Source organism: Tamandua tetradactyla, chromosome 9 (genome assembly GCF_023851605.1).
Source record: "Tamandua tetradactyla isolate mTamTet1 chromosome 9, mTamTet1.pri, whole genome shotgun sequence".
Lineage (NCBI taxonomy): Eukaryota > Metazoa > Chordata > Mammalia > Pilosa > Myrmecophagidae > Tamandua > Tamandua tetradactyla.
In genome coordinates this window covers 54,978,075-54,998,522 of record NC_135335.1, presented here as the reverse complement: position 1 = coordinate 54,998,522, position 20,448 = coordinate 54,978,075, and the positions used below count along the sequence as shown (strand labels likewise).

Here is a 20,448-nt window from a genome sequence, read left to right as displayed (position 1 = left end):
TCCCTCACAAGTTTGTCGCCTGAAGGAGGAACTTTCAGTTCTATGTAAAATTCAGTTAACCCTCCCATTGTGTAAAGAAGGCTTTCCTATGTGCCCAGATTTGATTAATAGTAATTTATGACTTTGTGTCATATGATAAAGCTAATCTGAGCTTAAGTGTTCATGGAAAGGAATGACTTCACCTGTCTCCCTCCATCCCCATCAATGTGTCCCATTTAACAAGGGCTTCAGCCTCCTTTTACCAGCCCAGATGGAACAGAGGCTACTTTGCACCTCAGTTCCAAGCCAGCAGGGAAGGAGATGGAAGGCAGGAAGAAGGACAAGCGCAGCAGCTAAGCTTAAGGAGAAGTCAGCTCCTCCATGGAGATGCTTTCCTATGGAGAAAAGCAAGAACCTTAACAAAAAATGCACACAGGCCATGATGTCCCATCATCCCTTGTTTCCAAAGTGCACAAGCAGCTCAGGAATGATTCAGACTTGGAAACCAAGGGCTGCAAGACAGGGAAAGGATGGCAGTGAAAGGCTGCAGGCAGCATGAGGATCCCCAGCTCAGTCAGCAGAACACTGTATCAGGGTCTGTGCCATTCTATGCTGCAAGGCCACAGCCAAGCCCCAGTGGAAACAGCTGACACAACCAAATGGGCTGGGCACGTTCCTGTGCTCTTCCCACACTGCAAAACTTCACTGGGAAGAAAGATACTGAGGACAATCCCAGGGCAACCAACTGTTTGTGAGGAAGCTGGCGAGTCTCGTAATTTCAAATCTTGTTGATGCTGCCCATTCCAGCTAGGAAGATCAGCTGCTAAGGGAATGAGCACCCAAGCATATTAATTCCAGGCTCACCAACCAGTAAAGCTGGAGCTGCTGATAGCTTCCTACCTGATAAGTTATTCTGGGGACTCAAAAGCTAGGTGGAACCAGTGCACAGGATTCAGTTCTGGGCATCAAACTTTAAGCATGTTAAAAACAAATTCACAGTGCTTTCGCAGCCACCTGGCAAGACACCCTCTCCAGACCCAGTACGCAGGTGCCAGGCGGCTGCCATGAATTCCGGAGCTGTGAGGATTCATAGCAAAGGACAATTCCAGGGTGGAATCCAAGTCAAAAATGAAAAAAAAAAACAGACCATCTTTGAAATATCTAAAAACTGGTAACAACAAACCAGAAAAATCCAAAGATAAGCCACTTTGGGGAAAAGTATTTTACCTGGACTTACCTTCTGTCATAATATCTGAAAAACTGCAGAAAGACATTAAAGATCTTGAAAGGCAAGTTGAAGAATTTCTCAAAAGATATGTTATCTTATTTCAGATAAAAAGGAAGCTAAATTTGTACAATCCTTGGGTAGAATTTGTCCTATACCAAGTCCAGAATCTGTGTATACTGCAGAAACAGCTTCACCTCATCCCAGCCATGATGGAAGCTCATTTAAGGCTCCGGATTCAGTGTGTTTAAGCAGAGGAAAATCAGTAGTTGAAAAACTATCAAGGACCAAGATTTTATTTCTTCGAATAGTATGTTATCAAATGCCTTATCGTGGGGAGTAAAAATTCTTCGTGTTGATGACATTTAGATACTACATTGAACAAGAGAAAAGAGTTGTCTTTACTCAAGAAATCAAGCACTTCTGCAGAAGAAGTGGGGGAAAGAGCTAGTATGCAAAAAACAAGAACAGGTGGACTAAAAAAGCCTTTTGTAAAAGGGGAAGATATGAGTCAACTTTATAGGCCATTTTACCTTCAGTTGACCAACATGCCTTTTATAAATCATTCTATTCAGAAACCCTATAGTCCATTTAATGTGGATAAACCATCTATTATCCAAAAACAAACTCAGATTAGACTAAGAATCCAAACAGATGGTGATAAGTATGGCGGTACCCCCCAATTCGACTCCATCTGAAAGAAAAGGAAAAGGATATTGTGAATGTTGCTTGCAGAAATACGAAGTTCGCGAAACTCATCTTCTAAGTGAGCAACACAGAAATTTTGCACAGAGTAACGAGTATCAAGTTGTTGATATATTATATCTAACTTGGTTTTTTATTTTGTGGAATATGAAAGGAACATGCCTAAGCAGAAAAAAATAAAATACAGCGTTGGATCCCTTTTTCCTGTTACTGCAAGAGAGCACCTAGAGCTGCAATATATTTCTCAGAAGGACGTTCAGGGAAAATAAAGTTGTGCAGATGATCAGGCAAAATTTCCTGTGTAAAGAACCCCAAGAACCTGGACTTAAATTTATGTTTATTTCAAAACCCATCCCCTGACCTTCGAGTGAACTGAGAGGACTTGAGAAAAAGACTAACAAATATTCCTTATTAAAGCCAGCTGAAAATGACAAAACAGAATTTTGTGCAGTTATGTTCACATAAAAATAAACAAGGATGCATAATTGATGTTTCTAAACATAAATGCATTATAAATGAAAGTGACTTAGAAGAACTAAGGGCAGATGACTGTCCATATGGGCTACAGGCATCTGTACAATTTTCTAATTTCAGTAAGAATAATAGTGCATCCCAACTGAAGCAAATGTCAGATACTTTTCCAGCAAAGGATCTGAAGGAAAAGGACCTTAATTCAACATTTGGTCGTGATTCTGGTCTGATAGCAATAGACAGTTCACAAGAGTACCTAGCAATTCAGGCAACTACTCCATCCCATAGCCCTCTCATGGAAACAAATGATTGTGAACCAAGAATATGATAGTTTACCTTCTGGTAAAATCCATTGGAAAGTGAAAATATTAGGAAGAAATAAGAAAGAAAGTCTGGAACTAAATGTGGAATCAGATAAGAAAAGAACAGAGCTTCTTCCTATACAAGAAGAAAACAGAATTCGTAGTTCACCAAGGCATTCTTGCTTCACTAGACTTATTTCAGACTAGTGAAGAAAAATCAGAATGTTGGGGCTTTACAAGCTATACTGAAAACGGTGGCACGTGTAATGTTATAGATGTTTGGGAAGAAGAAAATTCAAATGATCTATTGTCAATGTTTTTTCCTTCCCCTTTCACTTCTACATGCACTAGTTTTTGGTCTTTAAACAGTCTGTACTTTACAAAAGTAATAAGGATCATATTCTTGAAATTTTTATAAATATGTATAAAATATATAAATATATAAATATGTATAAAAATTCTTAGAAATTTTTGCCAACTTCGTTTACAGAACTGCATGTAAATATTAATAAAAGTGATGTTTGTGTTTTTCTTCAAAACTAAATACACATTATAGAAAAATGTAGGATAATCTGACTCATCTTACTGCATATTCTCTTCACAATTGTTTCCTAAGATTTATTATGAGTAATAATGATATAGTTTGCTTTGTCATTGAAAACTAATTTCAAGTGAAACTCGCATTATAAATTTAAATATGCTAGTTATATATATTTATTAAATAGAGTCCCATGATAAACATGGCTATTGCAGATAGAAACCTAAATTTCAGCAAAGGAACAAATTCATTTTTGTCTGGATTTGAAAAATCATTTCTAGAAACATTGACACTTTTACATTTGTACTTGCTTGAAAAACTGGATATACTTTATATTGAGGTAATATTTCAACTGAAGCCATCTAAATACACATCTACTCCATGTTTTTACTGAATTTGAAATATTTAAGGTGTTTATGCCAGTGGTAATTTTGTTTTTTAATCTTCCTCAGTTAATGGTTTTATCCGACTTAGGTAAGCCAGAAAATATTGTTTGCATTGTACCATTACCTCCACAATTGATAGAAGAAATCAGCAGTGATTACAGTGTAGATATAGAGCACTTACTATTTAATGAGAAGATAACCCATTTGAACCATAATATATTCTGACAATGAGGAGTTAGATATTTGTAGAAGCCATGAAGGAACAACTTAACCAGATTACCATATGGAATATAAAATTTTTCCCCTGTCTTAATTATCTATCTTTGTAAAACTTTAGAAATAATTTCTTCAAAAAAATTCTCTACTCCCTTATCTGGTTGTCAAAAAAGAGGAAGGACAGCACTGAACTCTAGACAGACGTAGCATATATGAGGATCGCCTTGGATCCAGCATTTGGCCATGTCTTTGTGTATGTTCTAGGAGTAAGGCATTGACAACCAGTGGTGATATTTCACTTTATAAGCGCATGCTCCTGAACCTTGAGTACATTGACACTAAAAATTAAAAAAAAAAAAAAAATTCACAAAGAACTGAGTCAACGTGGCAGAGTGAACAAGATTAAACTCTCTCACCTCCCTCTTGCCTCAAATTCCTAGAAGATGACAAAAGGATTTTTTTTTTAAGTTTTAAAAACAGAACAAACCCATTAGGCCTATGACATGAGAAAGAAATAAAGCTCCAGCGACCGAGCCACTAAGATTTGGGGGTTGTTTGTTACATCAGCTCACAAATACATAGTATTTGTGAATACTATGGCGTGAAGGTATGAAAACTTTGGGGCTGTTTGTTATAGCCACTAGCATGAATTACCCTAACACAGTTTTCTATATGCTGGTCACAAGTAATTAGAAAACATAATAGGAAAAAAATCCCAGTCATAATAGCAAAGAAAAAGATAATAACATTAGATATTACCATTAGATAATAATGGTCAAGAACTGTATGAATATACCTGTAAAACTTACAGAATACTTTTTAAAACTAAATAAACAGACATATCATCTACTTGAATAGATATTGAAATAATGTCATTTTCCCAAAATGTGTGTGTGAGTTCAATGCAATCTTGAACAAAATTACAACAGCATGTTTTAAAAATCTGATATGCAGATTCCTACTTAGAGCAAGTGAATATACCAGAAAAATTAATAATTCTTATTTTAAAAAGTAAAATTAGGGTAAATAGGCCGAATAGCAAAGCATATTGTCTTGCTATAAGAAATTAAATTAGTGTGCTGTCTGTGGACTAATGGATAAATAAATCAATGGAACTACATGGGAAATCTAAAAATATCACTAATTTGGCATTTCAAATCAGGACAAAAAGATGCTCTTTTCAATGTATGATATCTAAAAAATGGACTATTCATTTAGGAGAAAATATAATAAAGTACTTAAACATAGCAAAAAATTTTAGCTGGTTTTTAAATAAAACTATATCAAAATAATTTTATAATCTTATTATGGGAAATGATTTTTTGAGCAAATCATGAAGCTAAGAATTCATGAAGGAAACACTGACAGATTGACTACATAAAAATTTTAAACAAAAGAAAGCCCTCAATCCTGAGGCTTACTCTTGTGAAGCTTACAAAGGTAGTGAAGAAGCTTAGACTACCTATAGACATGCCTAAGACTTACTTCTGGAGGACCTCTTTTGTTTCTCACATGTGGCCTCAGTCTCTCTAAGTCCAACTCTACAAGTGAGATCATTGCCCTCCCCTCTACGTGGGACATGACATCCAGGGATGAAAGTCTCCCTGACAAATCCAGACCTGGCACCATGGGATCAACAATTCCATCCTGACCAAAAGGGGGGAAAGAAGTATAATTAATAAAGTATCAGTTCACTTCCCAGTGCCTGCTCATGCAGAAAAAGGAAAAAAAGAATAAAGAAATAAATAAAGTATCAGTGGCAGAGAGAGTTCAAGTAGAGTCGAGAGGCTACTCTGGAGGTTTCTCATAAACAGCTTCTGGTAGACCTTGCTACCTATCATAACCTGCTAACCCCCAACCAGGACCATTCCAGCCAATCCTAAAGAACACCTAGGGCAATATATAAGATTTCACAAGGGTTCCAGGCACTAGAGTAACTTTTCAGAAACCTACAACCTCCAGATGGGTCCTTGGCCCAGATATGTCCTGAAACCTAGTCCAGCCTCTCCAGAAGATCAGATGGTTCCATCTGCCTACCAAATATTAGTGACAGACCCTTCCAATATCAAAAATTTACAATGGCCATAGCCCAAACAACCCCAAAGAGAGATATGGAAAGAGCAAAGGTGATGGTGAAATTATACATAAAAGATAGGATTTAACAAATGAATATGAATGCTGAATCATTAAATTGATACCTCTTTTAGGCTCCAGTATTTTAGAGCAGCCAGAACTAAAAACCTAAAATTGTGAAATTGTAACCCATGTCAAAGTATGAAATATATTCTACAACTAATTGTGGTGCTGTGCTTTGAAATTTATAGGTTTTTCGTATATATGTTATTTTTCACAAAAAAAAAAAGGGGGATTGTGATGTTAAAAAAGTATTTTAGCCCTCTAGCCTCCTAAATTCTGGAGCAGCTAGAATGAAAAATATGAAAGGATTGTTTGGTAGCCCATGACAAGGTATGGGATCTGTCCTGTAACTACTTGTTGAAGAGTGCTTTGAAAACTATCGCTTTTTTATTTCTTTGTTTTGTATATATATTATACTATACAATAAAAAAAGTTTTTAAAAAATTATAAACAAAGGGAAATTTTGAAAAATGAAAGAAAATATTTGCAACATATACAGCAGGCCAAGGAGTAATATACAGAATATACATTTAAAATCACCTATTTCTCAGGAAGAAGATGGAAACCATACCGTAGTAAAATGAGGCATGTCATGAACCAGTGAAAAAGAATGAATTCTAATGGTATGTGCTGAGGTAGAAAGGTTTTGACGATATATTGCTAATAGAAAAAATAATCAAGGGCTGCAAAATAATATGTAAAGTATAATCCTGCTTGTGTTTTGAAATTACATAATTTGTATACATATGTATGTATGTACGTACATGGGTGCACGTTAAAGGATCTAGAGGAATAGAAATAGAATTGTTAATAGTTGCTCCTTTTAGGGTGGAAAATGTCAGAAGGTGGCTTAAAGGAGAAAATGGCAAGGTCTAAGCTTTATTCTAAAGCCTCTATATTATTTTTTTTAATTGCATGGAGAATTGTTATATCCATTTCTAAGCCTTGAAAAACACAAAAATACACCTGCAGTCATGTGTGAGCTGGGAAGCATGCAATTTGAAGAAACCAGGGAAAGCTGTTTAGGCTGGAGAAGATCAGGTGACCCTCCTGTGACAGAAGATGAAAGATGAGCTGGTGAGACCACAGAGCAAGAAGGGAAAGAATGTGGCAGGAAGATGTAATGCCACTCGGAAACCACATTATGCACAAAGAGTAGAATCATACCAGTAGAGGAAACAGTTCCAGAACTAAGACAGGCCTCAGAAAATCACCAGGAATGTGGGGGGAAAATGTCCTATGAGAAGAAAAAGATAAAAGGATGAACATGGAAAACAGACAAAGAAGGTGCAAATAGAAGATGTGGCATGCCTGCAAAAGAAACCAAAACAAATGCAGCTCAAATGCACAGGACCAACACCACAATACATCCAGGTTAATATTTTAAACTTTAATGATAAAATGCATTGTTTTTAACATTCTAGAAAGGGAGACTTCTAAACTAACACATGTCACACCTGGAATTAGCCTCATGTGAGAATGTATCAATTTTAAAAGAACCCAATTAACAACCAAGTAATTTGGGAGAGAGGGAACATTTTGATTATGTGAAACAAAATGTTGTGAAGCCACTTGTAACAAGACAAACTGTATTCTCAAAAGCTCAAGTGGCACTGCTCACCCACAGGGATAGCAATGCTATCAGGACTAGATTTCTCAGAGGATGAACTACAGATTCATTATAAGATATAAATGTCAGGATGATGTCTCTCTGGAAGGCAGAGTAATAGTAGTGGAAAAAAATAAAGAAGGAAATGAAAGAGTCAATGAGGGGCAACTGAGTCCAGGAGGGTCCAACCAGGAAAACAGGAGCTTGAGACCAACAACAGAGGGAATTTAACACAGGGGGTTGGCTACAGGTGATGGAAGAACTGAGATGCCAGAGATAATCAGCAGCAGAAAGGGACACCCATCTCTAGCCTGGAGGCACAAATAGAAGAGCCTGGGGCTATCCCCAGGGAATGGAAAACCAGAACCACTGCAGGTCTTGAGGATGGGCTCTGAGTCACAGGGGGGACCAGCTACTCCCTGCTGGTCCCCCCTGCAGTGCCACCCCTTGGCCTGACCCACCTACAAGCCAGTCGGGTGGGAGCCTTGGCTCTGCAGCAGGTGCGTGAGGTCCATTTAAAGCTCTGAGGACAAACAGGCCCAGGAGTCACCTGCAGAGCAGAGGAGTCCTTCACCAGGAGACCCCACAAAAACCAGATATATCTGGTGTTATAGTATTTCCTGGAGAAGGTGGTGATGGTTTCATGTCTTACTGGTGGAGGGAAGAAGGAACTAAATTATCTGTACATCTCCAAAAGCATTGACAAAGAAAACCAAAAGAGAAGAGTGAAACATTTGCAAAGATGATGGGGAGAGTCTATTTGGGGAGTGAAATGGGGTGAGTAAGCTGCGTTAACTTAAAACCCCGAAGGCAGAGAAGCTGTAAGCCAAGGGACCCCTATGTGATATATGGGAGCCCAATAAACTGCAGTCAAAACAGGGACCCTCCAAAAAACTGGATTGAGGCCATCAGTGTAGAATTGCCAATGAAAACGATGCCGGAATTTCCTTAAGTGTGTTTACACCTTATGGGGTCAACATTAACAGCTTATTATTTATTTGACACCAAACTTGGGTAACGAGGACCTGTAATCAGGGTGTATCACTCAAGCGCAGTCATTTTCAAACTTTTTTTTATTCACCACATCTTTTATATATTAGAGAACATTTTAAAAGGCATAAATTACATTTCTAAAATTGTCCCCACTATTTCCTTGATCATCGTCTAAGTTTCCTAGGGCTGCTGTTAAGAAACCACATAAACTGCATGGCTTAACACAACAGAAATGTATTGCCTCACAGCACTGAAGACTGCACATCTGAAGTCAAGATGTGGGCAGGGTCATGCTTCCCCTAGAGTTTGCAGGGAAGGCCCTGTTCGATGCCTTTCTCCTGGCTTCTGGCCAGCCCTCCAAGGCATCCTTGGCCTGAGTCACCACACTGCATTCTCCTCTCTGTCTGTGTTCAAATCTCCTCTTCTTATAAGGACAGCTGTCACAATGGGTTAACAGTCCACCCTACTCCAGTATGGACCTCATCTTAATTTGCTGAATTCAATCTGTAATGACCCTATTTCCAAATAAGGTCACATTCTGAGGTCTAGAGGACTAGGACTTCAATATATCTTTTGGAGGGACACAATTCCATTCATAACAGCCATTTTTCTACCTTGCATCACTATTTGAGACAATTTTGTAGAGGCTTCTATAACGTCAAGAGGCAAGGTTCCTGCATGTTTTTGTAAGCTCAGATTTATTCTGGATGTGTAACAAGCATTTTTATAGACTCCTTGCCACTTAACATGCCATACCTGACCTCATCACCCAACCCCCTTAGCTCACAGTCCCACCTAACAGAGAACATGGTAACCATTCATATCTCCCCTAGTTGCAGAAGAGCAGATCCCAAGACTTCTCTCCAGAGGGCTCAAACAGTCCACTAGCCTGTGGTACCTTCAGACCAAACAGTCCTAAAACAAATGCAGCTGTGCTTGAAGCCATCACTTTCCCATGTTGAAGACAGGACTGAAGCAGGAGCAAAGGGATGTCCTGACCCATCTTTCTTAGGCAAACTCCTTCATGCTTGATATTACTGAATGTTTTCAGTACCTCCTGCTCACATTTTCCTCAGATTGAGTCCTCTCTTATTTAAGAAACACTCTGAATCAAAATGGTGTGTCTAAGAAGATGAAAAATGCTGCTCTAAGTAATAACCTTGCGCCCTGAAAGAACATATGAATGAATGTAAACATTTCAGCTCTCTAGATCTCAGGTTCTTAAAAACTTTCTAAAGAGTTGTATTTGTAATGTTTCTCATGCTTTGGAAGAAGCAAGAGAGTTTTAAACTATACATATACACTTACATAAATCACATATCTGTGTACATTCTATTTACTCAAGATTTTCCTGGAGAAAATTTTGAAAAATAAAATAGTTATAGCTACAGAACTGTTCACCAATTATTAACCCAAAAATAAAATAGTTATAGCTACAGAACTGTTCACCAATTATTAACCCAAATGTACTTGGGACCTACTAAGATTACATGATGAGTGAGAGCACTTCCTAAAGTTCTATTAACCAATTGTGTCTCTGGGACAACACCAAGGAAAAGTTCCAACTGTTTTATGACCAGTTTCGAAAGTTCAGGAAAGTTGATGGCAAGCTAAATCGCATATGCACTATGTCTGTACTCTTCACTTCAGCAGATCTATTTCTAAAATGTTGGCATAAATAACATTCTTATTTCACTAAATGAGGTACAAGGATTGTTACACATACAAAAAAATTACTTTTTAATTTGCTGTAAATTACTTTTTTTAAATCATACCTTCATTCTTTGATGTCACAATACATACTTTGGCAAATAGTTTGAGTTTTATAAAGAAGGAAATATCCAAATTTAGGGGAGAGTTTAAACTGCGTTCTCCAACATATATTTTTAAAATTGCTACATAGGAAAGTTGTTCTAATTTACAATTTACTTCCAGAATGTAAAAACAACACCAACCTAAGTTTCTTATATTTTTTTTATGCTCAAAGAACCTGTATTTGCGACTTACTTCATTTATTGCAACTTGTCAACCAAGCTGCCCTGGGATGGTGGTGACCTCTAGAGGCCAATTCTGGAACTGTCTGATTTAAAGTCCCTTCATCTCCAAGATCTTAGAAGAATCATGATTATATTAGAATCATAAATAGAGCTTTTCCTTTATCTTCTTCTTTTCACTGTTAACATTCAAAGTTTTTCCACCAGGAGCGACCCTTTTCTCATTCTTTCTTGGAAAATTCCTCCCCTTGCCTGTTTTACCGTTCTTGTCCAAGGAGAATAACTTTTCCTCTCATGTCTTGAGTGAAATATAAAAGTGACTCTATGTTTGAAACATGTGTCAAGGAATAGCAAAAAGGAAAACATGAACTGAAACTATGTCACTAACCTTTAGCTCTTGATTTTGCCTGGGAAAACCCTTCCCAGAAACTCCGCAGATTCCATTTCCTAAGCACCAAGATTCCAATTTCTTAAAAGGCCAATAAATTGTATTTGCCTCTTTCATTGATTCATCTGTCAATTTACCTACTGGCAGAAATAGTACTATTGATCAGAATAGCGGAGATTGTGATGCAGTAACACAGTAACCCCATAACCTAAATATACAAAGTCCCCTAGGATTCCAGCCACTTTCCAAGGGTGGTCACTACTGAACAGAACTTGATTGCTCCTTATGACTCCACCACCTGGTTCACACATGATCTCCAGGCCACCATATTCATGGAAGAGAGGAAATGTAAGGTCACCCACCTTCTCCTAAATGCTTCTAAAGCCCAGAAGTCAGGCTGCTACCGACAGTCCTTTCTCCAGAGCCAGTCACACCGACGTGCCCAACTCCACGGGACTGGGAGATATGGGCATTACAAGGATCTCCACTGAGAAGTAAGTGGATAAATCTCTACCATGCAGTACATTTCAGAAATACTGTAGGTTTCATGTTTTGAGGGAGAGGTAGATCAAGTCCAAAATTGCCAACCCTCTTAGGCGTTCCCCATGAGAAAATGCAACCTTAAGCAGCTATAAACTCCCCCATATTTTAGTAATACAAGAGAGGTGAAAAAGCAGGTCATTTCAAAATAATTCACACTGAATGTTAGTTAGCTAGGTACCATTTCTGAGATCAAGAGATCAACTTTGTCATTTGGAACACGGTGTGACTGAGAGAAAGGTCACAGATGATAATAAACCATCAGTCAAGAGTGCAACAATTCTTCATGAACGAAAAACAATTTAACACTCTTATGAACAGAGGAGAAACAATAAATAAGGCTGAGAATCTAACTGCTCAGCCACTCTTAGCCTCAGTGGAGAAATAGCACCTCCCAGTGAAACTTCCCTCACATAATTTTGCAGTTCTCTCACAGGCACAGGAATTCAGTTCTCAGCTTTATTGCAATGGTTGAACGCTAATACATTTCTAACTATTTTAAATTATTTCCAGAAAAGCAGGTGAACCCCAGTCTTAGAGAGCTGGGTTCTCCAGATGACTCTGTAAATAACTTTTGGAGCTAATCAGTGGCACTAAAAAGCAAGATGCAGTGAAACCCCATAATATTCCACATTGTCATGATATTCAAGTAAAAAAGGATAGCAGAGGGGTGGTGGGGAATGAGTGAATAAAGAAAACAAGATGAGTGAGGAAGGCTCAGAGAAAAAGATGATGTGACCAAAGTTAACTAGCATAAAGCAATGATCAAATATAAGTGCAATGGGGTGAGAGATGAATTATCTTCTGGTAATTTACATGAGACATACAACAAATTCTACTTTCCTTCCCCCTGGCAACCCCTGTGGGCACACATAGCTCTCACACACATACACATATACACAAACATACACACAAACACACACACAGAAAATCAGAGACAAACATGATATAATAAACTGTTGGGTTCACCAAGGAGCTAGCCAGGTGAGAAAGGAAAAAATGAAAGCAGCCTCTGAGATATAGAAGCAGGCCTGACACTCACAGTTTGAACATGTTCTCCTCCTATTTGGGCATAAATTTCATCTCACAGAGCATCAAATTCAGCCAAGGTAGCTCTGAGACCACAGTAAAGTGAGACAAAACAAGAGCCCTTCATAATTTTGTCTCAGCACAGAGAAAAATAAGGTCACTGTGCCACCCATAAAATACCAGATATCCTCCCCTCTGGACAAAAATGAGGGCCTGCTACTTCCTTACTCCATATAATTTTGTCTTCACTCTAGACTGTTCCCCTGCCCTCTGACAGCATCCAATCTAGAGCAAATCTCTGCTTCTTTAGACTCTCCCCAAATCACCCAGAGTCCTAATACTGAAAGTTCTCTCTTACATCCTCTTAGAGACACCACGGTGCTCTGAGACATATTGTGTTCGCAGAATGCTTAATAATGTTGATACAACACTTTCTATAACAATTTATAAATGCAAAGCAATCCTTATCAAAATCCCACCCATTTTCTTTTTAGAATTTTACTAGCTGGAAGAAAGCATAAGAACTCAATGTGTTTGACAGTTTTCTTAGCTATAACATTAAAGCATGACCTATAAAAGAAACCTGATAAATTGAACTTTTCCAAAATTATGAGCTTTTGATCTTTAAAATATATCAATAAGAAAATGAAAGGAAAAACCATGAACTGGAGAAAATATTTGGAAATCTTATATCTGATAAATGACATATCCAGGAGATTTTTTAGAAATTGCAACTCAATTGCAAGAAAACAAACAGCCCAATAAAAAAATGGATAAGATTTGAATAGGTACTTCACTAAAGATTAGGGAAATACAAATTAAAGCCACAATTTAAAGAAGGCTGTTTGGCAGTTTCTTAAAAAGTTAACCATAGACTTGCCATACAGCCTGGCCATTCCACTCCTAAATATGTATTCAAGAGAAATGAAAACTTATGTCCACATAAGGGCTTTTACACAAATGTTGAGATCAACAGCATACTATTCCCAAACTGGAAGAAATCCTGTTCTAGTTTGCTAGCTGCCAGAATGCAACACACCAGAGATGGATTGGCTTGTAATAAAGGGGGATTTATTTTGTTAGTTCTTCAGAGGAAAGGCAGCTAACTTTCATCTGAGGTTCTTTCTTACATGGGAAGGCACAGGGTGATCTCTACTGGTCTTCTCTCTAGGCCTCTGGGCTCCAACAACTTTCCCCAGGGGTGATTTCTTTCTGCATCTCCAAAGGCCTGGGCTGAGCTATGAGTGCTGAAATGAGGTATGCTGAACTGCTTGGGCTGTGCTATATTGAGTCTCTCATTTAAGCACCAGCCAATTAAATCAAACGTCATTCATTGCAGCAGGCACGCCTCCTAACCGACTGCAGATGTAATCAGCAACAGATGAGGTTCACACGCCATTGGCTCATGTCCACAGCAATAGATCTAGGCACCTTCACCTGGCCAAGCTGACAACTGACTCGATCACAAATCCCAGTGTAGATCAATAGGTGAATAGGTTAGCAAATTGTAGTATATTCATACAATGGCATACCACTCAGTGAGGAACAAATTATTGATATATGATGGACCTGAAAAACATCATGCTAAGTGAAGGAAGAAATACACAACAGCAGATATTGTATGATGCCATTTATATAAAACTTCATTAAAGGACATAATTAGAGGCGGAAAGAAAATCAGTGGTTGCCTGTAGCTGGGGCAGGATCAGCATTGACTACAGAAAGGCAATTGCTCTCAAAGTGCTTATGGCATTTAGTGACATATACACAGTTATATATCACTAAAAGTCATTAAATTGTATACCTGCAATGGACAAATTGTAAATTAAACCTCAATAAAGCCATAAAAAAAAATACAAACAATGGTGATGCAGTCAAGGAGCCACTATAAAAAGCTTAGACTTTTCAGGCTGATTAGATGGTTCCTTTCTAACAAATTAACTCTCCTTTTTCCTACTTAATTCTGATGAAAGGAAAGTCTAAGTGTCTAACCCACAGGCAAATTCATTTCCCACATCGTAGCTATGTGCCCTTAGAAGAAGCACCCTCTTCATAGCTTCATTCATCAGACAGCTTCTACCAATGCCATCCCATTGACCACAAGAGATGGGATATTTGGGTTTCCCAGCTTCTAGGACATCTCTAAGGAACCTCTAGGATTTTAAGTCTTATTTGTAAAAACCCTCCTCATTAGTCATTAAAGCATATTCGCTTCAACATTATCAGTCATGCACTGAGTACAAGCTGTGAACCAGAAGATCAAGCTTATTGATAGGTTCCAAATGTCCACAGGATTGGTACAGTGGGGCTGGAGCTGAGAACAAAGAACAGACAACTGCTCCCAAGTGACCCGTCAGGGGCTGCTCTCAGGACCACTTCTCTTGCAGGTGTTCCAAATAACGATCACAACTTAACGATCCTTAACAATCACAACTCCATTACCCAAAGAGATTTAGGGGGTTAAATATAAAAGTTAAAGCCTCCAGAGCAAGACTGGGCTCTTCCAAATATTAGAAGTCAGAAGCAATGCTGTGCTAGTAAATGTCTAACAACCACCTCTCTGGAAGACAAAAAGGACCTAATAGGGTGGGCCACGGTGGCTCAGTGGCAGAGTTCTCGCCTGCCATGCCGGAGCCCCAGGTTCGATTACTGATGCCTGCCCATGCGAAAAAAAAAGAGGATCTAACATGCAGCATTTGCTGATTGCCATGATGCAAATACTCCCACCATGGCCGACGTCAAGCACCCAAATTGATGTCACTGAAGGCAAAGGTGGGAAGCGAAGCGCACAGACAGCTCTGATGAACCGTGAGTGGCTCCAGCACACCCTGTAGAAGAGGATGTGTCTGGGGGCAGGGGAGGAGCAGGAGAACATGAACTCACACAAATCAAAGTTCTAAGCAAGACAAAACATCAAAGCAAATTCATATAACTTTTCTTTGTACTGGAACAGTTGAAATATATGTAAAGCATTTCAAATTTGATAAAATTGCTAAATAGTGATTATATTGTTTCTCTGTGTTCTAGTTTGAAAGCTGCCAGAAAGTGATATACCAGAAACAGAACAGCTTTTAAATAGGGGAATTTAATAAGTTGCAAGTTTACAGTTCTAAAGTTGTGAAAATGTCCAAATTAAAACACGACTATAGAAATGTCCAATCTAAGGCATCCAGAGAAAGATATCTGGTTCAAGAAGGCCAGTGGCATTCAGGGTTTCTCTCTCAACTAGAAAGGTACATGGTGAACATGGTGATGTCTGCTAGCTTTCTCTCTGGACTTCTTGCTTCATTAAGCTCCCCCAGGGGCATTTTTCCTTCTTCATCTCCAAAAGTCTCTGGCTCCATGTGCTCTGTAGCCTTTTCCAAAATGGTTCCCTCTTAAAGGGCCCCAGTAAGCAACTCTTCCTTGAAAGGGTAGAGACACATCTCCATGGAATCCATCTAATCAAAAGTTACCTCCACAGTTGAGTGGGTCACGTCTCCATGGAAACAATAAAAAAGATTCCATCCAGCAATACTGAAAGAGGATTAAAGGACATGGCTTTTCTGGGGTACACAACAGACTCAAACTGGCACACTCTATACCCATGTACTTGAGAATTTTAGCTATAAATTTTAGTGGGGTCTTTTACATATGTAGATATTATATACACACATGCATCATATGGATCATGTATCACAGAATCCACAGTTTTCTGTTGTGTAACAAGACAACAGCTTATCATGGATCTTGAATATGGAAACTATATCCCCCTTCAATAATATTAGTACCCTGTGGCTTACCAGAAATGACTGGAAAATGCTGGAGTTAGAATATGTAAATAATCATACCCTGACCTCACAGACTCTAATCCAATTGAGAAACCACCCAGGAGTCACAGTGGGTAGAAAATAACAAAGAAAAGTTAAATGAATTTGCTTTGTCACTGGGTGGCAAAGGCTTAGTACAGAGGTCAAAATGGACCACCAAGTCCTGTTCCCCAACACTGCAGCCACCAATAGAGCAGCTAGGTAGTCACTAGATGACCTATGGCTTAAGGACAAACACTACAATTTAAGTTTAGCTCCCACCCCACACTTTGGAGGAAGGTAACCCTCAGACATTGAGCTACGAGTCTGAGGCATGAGCTCAGGGCTAATCCCAGGATGGATTAGGCCAGACCAGGGCAGGACACGGACCTGAGTGCAAGCAGCCAATTTTTACCCCACTTATGTCTAAGGTCCTAACAACAGCTCCCAGGTATCAGGTGCACCCCACTCCAGGCTTTTTCAAGCCTTTGTTATCAACCCTGACAACAACCTGCAGAACTGAGTATCCTCATTTCCTAGACGTGGGTGCTCAGGGAGAGTAGATAAAATGCCCAGGGTCACCAGCTGCCAAATGGAGGAAGTGATCATGTCTATGACTCTCTCATCATTCTTTTGTGTTAAATTTCTCATGCTTGGTCCAGATTCAGGCAGGTAGCTGTCAGGATTCCTCAAACATCAGCCACAAAACTTTGCCAAAAAGGGGTAAACAAAAGTCACCTAGAATTAACAACAGTATATTGCTCTCATCCTGCATGAGAATGCCTCATTTCATGCAATCCCTGCAGTACCCCATGAAACAGAATGTCTCCTTTTTATAGCTGGAAATGCTGGATTTAACCAAGACGGTGAAGGCATGTCTGCACCCACACTCTTCTGCCCCATACCTTTGTAGTTTGCCCTCAGAATGGCCCAACATCGATCTGAAAAGTCCTGACGCCTAACAAAGGTTCTTCCAATTCCGAGGGGGGTTGGTTGATTTTGCCAACTCAATGGGAACTCGGTTGCAATGGGTTGACCAGCCATGCAGCCAAGTCGTCATTTTTTCAAAGTGGTGCTGGGTTCCAGGTTCTCAGGAGACTTCCAAGGCTACCGAGGAGACTCCTCCTTATCTTGTCTCCTTGAACCAGAGACACAATGGCAGGGGATTGGGCTGCAGCCAAGATCAGGAGCGAAACAGTTGGGGTAAAAATGTACCTACTGCTAATAACCAGAGTCGTACCTGTTCATTCACACACCAAATTATTGCAGAGGCTTCCAATCTCCTCCAAGACGTGGGAAAGGCTGAAAGTCAGGAACTAGGAACAACCACTGATGCAGGTTTTACAGTTTCACAAGAAGCTCATCCCTACTTCCTCGAGTCATGGTGCTTCCCACTTAGGAACTGGGTGATTTCCCCAATGAGGAGTCTTGTGTCTACACACACCAACTGTGTTAAGTACAGACCTCAGACAAGCAGGCATCATGAATGCGTTTCCATTGGGGTTTTGAGGACTGGTTAATGATGAATAATAAGACAGCAATTTTTTCAAAAAGGACAAAAAAGCTTCAAAGCTTACAGCGAACTTGATAACCTTGTTCTGGCTAAGATGTGGGAGCAATAAAGAACTAGCCTTATTATTCTGTGAAGGTACTTCTTAAATATGAAAGACATTTGTAAGCTACATTCAGATTTTGAGCTTTCCTTCAGCATGTAAATAAAAGTTCCCATCCTAAAATCATATTGCCAGGCAGAGTTCACAATGGAGAGTATATAGAAGCAATTGATTGTTAGCCATTTACGTGACATTTGGTATTTGCAAAATGTTTTCCTTATTATAGGCAAGGATCAGCAATGCTTATTTCTATTTTCTCAGAGACGTAGGTGGTCAAAGAACTTGATGATCCTTAGAGAAAAACACCATGGGAACAAATAGAGACAGAAAGAAGTGACAACCCTTCATTTTTTCTGCATATCATTTTTAAAAGCTGCTAATAGAGAAAGGTAAATATATTCAGTTGTGTTAATAAGAGGGTGATGGCGCTGAATTTTCTTCTTACTATAGAAGAGTCAGATAATCATAATACTTATTTTAAAACACCACCAGCAGTAAAGGCCAAAAGAGCTAATGTTTTAATAAGCATTTTGAGACACAAATTTTGTTACTAAAAATAGAGAAATATAAATTTGCGTGTGTTTATTTTCCACTTTGGAGAGACAGACTCTAAGACTACAAACCATAATAAACATTGAATACACTTAACTATTCTAAGAAACAGAGCAAGCATGCCATTAGCCAGGGAATGAATTTTCCAGCCTTGGGAATGATTGTGAAATGGAGATTTAATCTGGTAGAAAGTGAGACACGTGTTTGCTGTTTGATTGAGCCCCTGCCTTTTGCAAGGCACAGCCAGGTGCACTGCTCACAAACATGGACAACAAACCACTCTGCTCCCTGCCTGAAGGGGAAGGACGTTAATCAAAAACACCAGCTCCACGCTTATAAGACCAGCAATAAGTAACATCACGGGACAGCAAGGAGCATCACCTAATCCAAGCAGTCAGGAAAGGCATTCCAAGAAGGTGATATTGGGCTGAGATCTAAAAGGTGAGCCAGTGTTAACCAGACAAGGAAGGCAGAGGTGGAACAGCATGTTCAGAGGCCGGGTAGGGGGGAAAACATAATAAGTGGTGGAATTAAAATGAGGCCAAAGTGTCCCCTGTTCTGAGAGTGAAGGGGCAGAGACAGGAGGTGGGGAAACCCTGGCCTCAGAAATCCAAGAAACCAGCCTGGTAGGTGGCAGCCGCCTACCAGAGGCAAGGCTTAGCAGCTTGGGCCTTGGAGCCAAGACCACCCTGCCTTTAGCACCAGTGCCACCTCAATGAGACTGTTAACACCTCCGAGCCTCAGCTTCCACATCTGTAACCCAGGAGAGTCAACTCATCTGCTGTCTTAGTCTACCAGGGCTGCTGTGACAAATGTCACAGAATGGGTGGCCTTAAACAACAAGCATGCATTGTTTGGAGTCCAAAATCAAAATGTCAACCTGACCATGTTCTTTCCTGGAGTCAGGAGCTTTCTGGTGATGGCACTTTCTCCTCTCTGACTCCTTCTGACTTTGATTTCTATTGACGGGCCATGTCGAATTTTCTCTTTTTATACGACTCCAGTCCTAGAGATTGAGACCCACCTTGATTCGGTTTGACCTCACCTAAATAGCATCTTTGAAGATTCTCACAAATGGGTCCACACCTTAACTGATATCTTCAAAGGCCCTATTTACAAATGGGCTCACACCCCCAGGAACACACACAGATTAACACTTGAACACGCCTTTCGTGGAGCACATGATCTGATCCCCAACTGCCTCACAAGGTTGTTGCAAAGATTCAATGTCATCTGGCATATAAAACACTTTAGAAAAGTACCTGCCACAAAATAAGTACATGACCATTTTCACTTAAAAGCTACATTGTTCTCCTCCTGACGTTTTCTTAAGTTTAGGCCAGGGGTTCCTAACCTATCTTTTATAGAACTAGCATATTAAAGAATCTGAAAATCCCACAGAGAAAAAAATGCATTCCTTAACTAAGTGTGTGCCAAAATCAATGGACTGCCACATGCCACTTCCTTTTTGCTGGAAGAGATTATTTCACCTCTTAATAAATTATATCCCTAATTCTGCAAAAGTTCTCTAAAGCGTATGTCAAGAGGTACCAGCCAAGAATAATTTAGACTCTGGCTTATGCATTTGCAGGGCTGCAGCAGAGCAATTTCAGGATAGCTATTTAGAAAATAAATTGTTTCCAAGCCCCCATTTATAACACAACTTCCCAAGCATTTCCCATGTCTCTGAAATAGTTCAACACATCGCTGTGATTTCCAGATCTAATCAATAAATGAGTTTCAGGTGACAAATTTGTGTTACCAGAATGGTATGACCTCATCAACATCATTTCATCTCTGGGCCTCTTTTCCTCATCTATAAAACATACTATCAAACTAGGAGATCAAAAATCCCTTCAAGCATGAGATTATATGAGTCCACGTTAAGGTATTTTCAGAAAGCATGTTTTATGTTCTTCAGTGATTATTGAGGCCAATTCAGAGCCTCAAAATGAGTGCACAAATGAGCATCCATCCACAAAAG

At 39.3% G+C, this 20,448-nt stretch overlaps 1 pseudogene; it reads left to right on the top strand.

Moving 5' to 3' along the window:
• The first annotated feature begins 1,043 nt into the window (after positions 1-1,043).
• Positions 1,044-8,094, top strand: LOC143645700 (protein DBF4 homolog A pseudogene; annotated as a pseudogene).
• Positions 8,095-20,448: the final 12,354 nt, after the last annotated feature.